Here is a 6,862-nt window from a genome sequence, read left to right on the forward strand (position 1 = left end):
GATAGGAGTGAGTCTAGGAGAAGGAGACTGAGGAGTAACTGAATAAAAATGGAAGAGCAGTTATGGTTGTCTGGTTTGCAGAAAGAGGATCTTGTAATGGATCAGGGAGCAGAGTTTAAAACAAAACAGATACACCAAAAAAGCGTGAGATTTACTTTTGCATATGATGTAACTTAGGCATCCATGCATCTTCTAGTTAGGTAATAATGCCAATACTTTTCGTTCAAATAATTCATTCACTGTCCCTGAATTTGGCCAACATCTTTATAATAGTTGAATTCTCTTACTTATATCTGCTTGATTTCCCATATGTATCCTGTGATCCAGGCCCTTAGGTCCTATTGAGCATACAGATGTTACCATGTATTCTGCTAGCTGGTAAGGGGAGATCTCTATGTAGTTAACATACAGTGTAATAGTTTCAGGTGTTCAATATAGTGATTCAACACTTCTTCACAACACCAAGTGTTCATCACAAGTGTACTTTAGATTTTAAGGTTTATTTCCAAGACCAACAGACAAATTCTAATTAGATTAGTTAAATTTCGATGAACAAAATGCACATAGAATACATAAATATGGTGTATCTCCCTCCTTGTTCAGACCTTGTTTTATGTTTGAATATCACTTCATATTCTTCCTATAGGTCCTGATAAATTCTACTTACATTTCTTAGTATTTATACTTATTCTCATTTTCATTTCTAAGTACTAGTTTTTCAAGTAGACACACCTCTTTTTTGTAGAATGTGTTTGTATCCAGCCACCTTATCATATTTGAAAAATGTTGTGTTTTGTGTGTGTTTTGCATAAATTTGCCAGAAACTTAGACTTTGTTAAATGATGGTAACACAATATCTATCCCAAGTGAAATGGTTTCATTAATTTTTCTTTCAGTATTTAGTAACCTTTCAAGTTTCAAATTATACGTAGGATTTTACTTATTCTTTATATAACATGATTCATATTTTTCAAATGCTGCTAGATATTTAACACATTGATGTTATTAAAAGTCGCATCAATTTGGAATGATGTATTGTCTTCATTATTGCTTTTATTTTACTTATTGTTGTATAAGATCTTATTTTTCAGTTAAAACATTTTTGCTTAAGTTGTATTTGTGTTAGCATTAATCCTCTCAATTTCCTCTATAATCAGAAGAAACTTTTATACCCTAAAGTAAAATTGACTGTGTCACCATCCTGGATGACCCCATAGTCTGCAGCGTCCCGGTACCTGAGCACCCAAGGAGGAGCTCCAGTCTCTTCATTACTCCAGACAATACAAAGGCCTTAATCTGAGATTTTTTTTTAATTAGCTCTCCATTTTCCTACACAAAAATTAGGCTCAGTCCTTGAATCTCAATCTGCTTTTCTGGAATCTCAGTGCATCAGAACTTGAGTTTGCTTGTGCCTCCTCCCAGGAAGCTGTGGTTTAAATCCTCAATCCATAAACTATTACTTTATTTTATATAGTCAATTATCAGATCTAAAGCCTTTAGTAAACCTCCTCATATTCTGCCTCAACCTGATAATGAGAGCACTATCTGTTCTCCATCTTCATCAAGACTTACAGATGATAAACCTTTTTTTTACCTGTCATAGGAATAGAAAGTTACCAGTTTGGAGGTTCTGTTTACTTAACCCAATTCATCTAGTCTTCTTTGACTTTTCCAGTAAAAATGTTTTTGAAGTTTCCAAAGGTTATATGTTGACAATGAGTTTCTGTGAAAAGAAATGAAGGATTCTGAAGATTAAAAAAATGCATAGACTTGTTTTACCTAAACAGAATAGTAAAGAACTCTGCCTCAAATATGTTTAAAAAACAGATTCTAACTCATGATTTACACATATTAATGCCTTGTATTAAGCACCTACCATGGGTCTTGCACTATTATTTCCTAGCAACTGATGTTACAACAGTGAATATCTGCTTTCATGATACCTAAACATTTCATGATACCTGACATTTCAGATAGTGATGAATACCATGAGGACATAAAAATTTGGAAAATGATAGAGTGATGATGGAGATTTTTAGTTGGTCTACTTAAGGTTGGTTTCTACAAAGAAGTGACATTAGAACTCATACCAAGAAGCAGCCAAATGCATGTAGATATGAGAACAAAGAACTCTAGGAAGAGAGATATCCAAGTTTAGAAGCAATCTAATAAGCATATTGCATATGAAAAACAAAATGACCAGGGCTAGAGTGTAGAAAAGAAGAGGAAACAGACCCACCCCCTTCAGGACACACAGGTCACAACAGAGAATTTGTGTTACAGGTATTCTTTTTTTTTTTTTTTTTTTCAATTTTCATTAAAATCCAAATTAGTTAGCATATGGTATAATAATGGTTTCAGGAGTAGAATTTAGTGACTTATTACTTACTTGTATATAACACCCAGTGCCCATCCCAACAAGTGCCCTCCTTAGTGCCTATCGCCCAGTTAGCCCATCCCCCAACCCTACACCCCTCCAGCAACCTTCAGTTTGTTCTCTGTATTTAAGAGTCTCTTATGGTTGCCTCCCTGTCTGTTTTTTATCTTATTTTCCTTGCCTTTCCCTATGTTCATCTGTTGTTTCTTAAATTCTACATATGAGTGAGATCATATGATATTTATCTTTATCTGACTTATTTTGCTTAGCATAATACATTCTAGTTCCATTCATGTCATTGCAAAGGGCAAGATTTCATTCTTTTTTGATCGCCGAGTAATATATCACCATTGTGTGTGTGTGTGTGTGTGTGTGTGTGTGTGTGTGTATGTGTGTATGTGTGTGTGTATATATATATATATATATATATATATATATATATACACACACCACATCTTCTATAAAGTTCTATAAAGAACTTATCAAACTCAACACCCAGCAGTGTTGTTTCCTGTGTTAACTTTTGCCATTCTGACAGGTGTGAGGTGGTATTTCATTGTGGTTTTGATTTGTATTTCCCTGATGATGAGTGATGTTGAGCATCTTTTCATGTGTCTGTTTGCCATCTGGATGTCTTTTTTGGAAAAGTGTCTGTTCCTGTCTTCTGACATTTCTTCACTGGGTTATTTACTTGTTTTTTGGGTGTTGAGTTTGATAAATTCTTTATAGATTTTGGATATTAACCCTTTATATGATATGTCATTTGCAAATATCTTCTATCATTTCATCAGTTGCCTTTTAGTTTTGCTGATTGTTTTCTTCACTGTACAGAAGACTTTTTATCTTGATGAAGTCCCAATACTTCATTTTTGCTTTGGTTTTCCTGTCTTCCAGAGACATGTCTAATAAGTTGCTGCAGCTGAGGTCAGAGAGGTTGTTGCCTATTTTTTCCTCTAGGATTTTCAAGATTTCCTATCTTAGATTTAGGTCTTTAATCCATTTTGAGTTTATTTTTGTGTTATGGTGTAAGAAAGTAGTCTAGGTTCATTCTTCTGCATGCCACTGTCCAGTTTTTCCAACACCATTTGCTGAGGAGATTTTCCCATTGGATACTCTTTCCTGCTTTGTCAAAGATTAGTTGGCCATACATTTGTGGGTCCATTTCTGGGTTCTCTATTCTGTTCCATTGATCTATCTCTGTGTCTTTTTTTGTGCCAGTACAATACTGTCTTGATGATTAAAAAGCTTTGTAAAACAGCTTTAAGTCCAGAATTGTGCTTCCTCCACTTTTTCAGGATTGCTTTGGCTATTTGAGATCTTTTCTGGTTCCATACAAATTTTAGAATTATTTGCTTTACCTCTGTGAAAAATGCAGGTGGTATTTTGATGGGGATTGCATTGAATATGTAGATTGCTTTGGGCAGTATAGACATTTTAGCAATATTTACTCTCCTAATCCATGAGTATGGAATGTTTTTTCCATTTGTTTGTGTCTTCTTCAATTTCTTTCATAAATGTTTTATAGTTTTCACAGTACAGATCTTTTACCTCTTTGGCTAGGTATCTTCTTGATCTCCCCAAAAGAAAGATCAAGAAGAAATCACAGCCAGGGATTTACTCAAAATAGGTATAAGCAATATATCTGAACAAGGATTTAGAACAACAGTCATAAGAACAGTAAATGGGCTTGAAAATATCATCCTATGCTTAAATCAGAGTACATTGATGTTTGCTTAAGCTCACACCCATTTTAAAAGCACATTTTTTTTACTTTCCACTCTTTTATATTATGTATATCATGCCATTTTTTAAAATTTTATGTATCACTTGACTAACTTTTGTAGATATAATTGATTTTACTCTTTGTGTTTTAACCTGCATACTGGCCCTATAAATAATTATTCTACTACCTTTACTGCGTGGTTGCATTTACCTGTGAATTTTTCCTTTTATAATTTTCTTCAAGTTATGGACTTTTCATTCTACTTTTAAAATTCCTTTAACACTTCTTGGGGCACCTGGGTAGCTCAGACTGGTAAGTTCGGCTGAGGTCATGATCTTGTGATTCATGATTTCAAACTCCACATCAGGCTTGCTGTGATCAGCAAGTATCCTGCTTCTGATCCTCTGTACCCCTCTCTCAAAAAAAAAATTAAGGAAATAAATTAAATTAATTTAACATTTCTTGTAGGGCTGGCTTGGTGGTAATGAACTATTTTAACATCTGTTTGTCTGGAAAACTTTTTCTCTCCTTTGTTTCTGAATAATAATCTTGCCATTGTAGTGTATTCTTGTTTCTAGGTTGTATTTTTCTCCCATCACTTTAAATATATCTTGCCACACCCTTCTGGCCTGCAAAGTTTCTGCTGAGACATAAGCTGGTGGCTTTATGAGGTTTCCCTTATATTTAACTAGTTGTTTCTCTCTTACTAGTTCTAAGATTGTCTTTATTTTTAATATTTGGCATTTTAAGACATTATTATAACACAATATAATTATATAATTCTATGTCTTGGTATGGGATTCCTCTGGTTTATTATGTTTGGGGTCCTGTCTGCCTCCTGGACCTGGATATCTGTTTTCTTCCACAGGTAAGAAAAGTTTTCAGCTATTATTTCTTCAAGTACATTTTCTGCCGCCTCCTCTATCTCTTCTAGGACCTCTATAATGTGAATGTTAGTTTGGTTGATGTTGTTCCAGAGATCCTTTAATTTAGTCTCGCTTTTTAAAATTCCTTTTTCTTGGGCACCTGGGTAGCTCAGCTGGTTAAGCATCTGACTCTTGGTTTTGGCTCAGGTCATGATCTCATGGTTTTGTGGGTTTGACCCATACGTCAGGCTTTGTGCTGACAGCATGAGCCTGCTTGGGATTCTTTCTCCCACTCTCTTTTCCACTCGCCCTGCTCATGCTGTCTCTGTCTCTCTAAAAATAAATAAATAAAGTTAAAAAAATTAAAATTCATTTTTTTTTCCTGTTCAACTTGAATGCTTTACATTGTTATGCCTCCCAGATTGCTGATCTATGCTTCTGCTTTTTATAATCTGTTTTGATTCTGTCTAATGCATTTTTCATTTCAGTTGTATATTTCAACTCTTATTGGTTCTTTTTTTAAAGTATTCTGTATATCTTTATTAAAGTTTTCACTGAGTTTTTCCTCTCTTTTCAAGTCTGCTGAGTATCTTTATGACCATTACTTTGAACTCTTCATCAGGCATATTGATTATCTCTTTCATTTGGCTCTTTTTCCATGATTTTTCTTCTTCTTGCATTTGGGACACACTCCTCTGTCTCCTCATTTTGTTGAACTTTATGTGTTTGTTTCTAAGTATTCAGTAGGCCAGCTACGTCTCCTGGTCTTGAAAGTAGGACCTTGTGTAGAAGAAGTCTTGTGGCGCCCATAGCACGATCCCTCCTGGTCACCAGAACCAGGCATTCCTGGGGTGTCCACCATGTGAGCTGTATGTGCCCTCCTGTTGTGGTGAGCCACCATTGCCTTCAGCCCAGCTCACTACAATAACCTGTTTTGCCTGCTGTGGGTGCACTAGGCAAGGTTTGCCCCTGTCTTCTTGAGAGTCCTGGGTGTGGTGGCCACTGGCCTCTTGGGGAATGGGGCTGGCATTCAGCCTAGCTGTCTACAATTTGCTCTTGACACAGTTGGAGGCATACGGAAGGGTAGGGTTTTCTCCCTGTGCAGCCAGCTAAGAAACCCAGCTGCAGGACTTCCAGGTGTGCTGGTATGTGGAGATCTCCACCAGTCTCCTCTCCAAGGCAGGAGTCTCCTTGTAGTGCTGCAGGTCATGACTGAGGCTGCCTGCTGGGTATGTATCTGGGCAGGAGCTGCTTTGAAAGGATGCCTGCTGCGGTGATCACTTTGAGTGGGGCAGGTCTGCAGGGGAATGCCTGGTGGGGCACATAGTGCTAGCAAAATATTTTCAGAGTGTTAGAACTGGCTTCTATATGCATCCAGCTGGCTAGCCTGAAGGATAGTAAGAAACTGAAACCAGTCAGCACTTTTCTCCCAGAGATATCTTCTGCAAATCCATGCATCTCCAGCATAGGTCCTAAGATTTTTCTACAAGTCTCCTTCATGTATACCCCAGATAATTTTCAAATTGCTGCTTCTGTGTTGGTTTTAGCTATTTAGTTTGCTGGATTTTTATGGGAAAGTACTAAGTTTTCTATCACTCTGGATCTCTAGGAGTTAAGTCCCACTGATTTTCTTTTTTTTTTTTTTATTTTTTTATTTTTTTTTATTTTTTAATATATGAAATTTACTGTCAAATTGGTTTCCATACAACACCCAGTGCTCATCCCAAAAGGTGCCCTCCTCAATACCCATCACCCACCCTGCCCTCCCTCCCACCCTGCCCTCCCTCCCCCCCCCCCCATCAACCCTCAGTTTGTTCTCAGTTTTTAACAGTCTCTAATGCTTTGGCTCTCTCCCACTCTAACCTCTTTTTTTTTTTTTCCCTTCCCCTCCCCCAT

Source organism: Panthera pardus, unplaced genomic scaffold (assembly GCF_024362965.1).
Source record: "Panthera pardus isolate Hobbes unplaced genomic scaffold, ASM2436296v1 HiC_scaffold_13, whole genome shotgun sequence".
Taxonomy (NCBI): domain Eukaryota; kingdom Metazoa; phylum Chordata; class Mammalia; order Carnivora; family Felidae; genus Panthera; species Panthera pardus.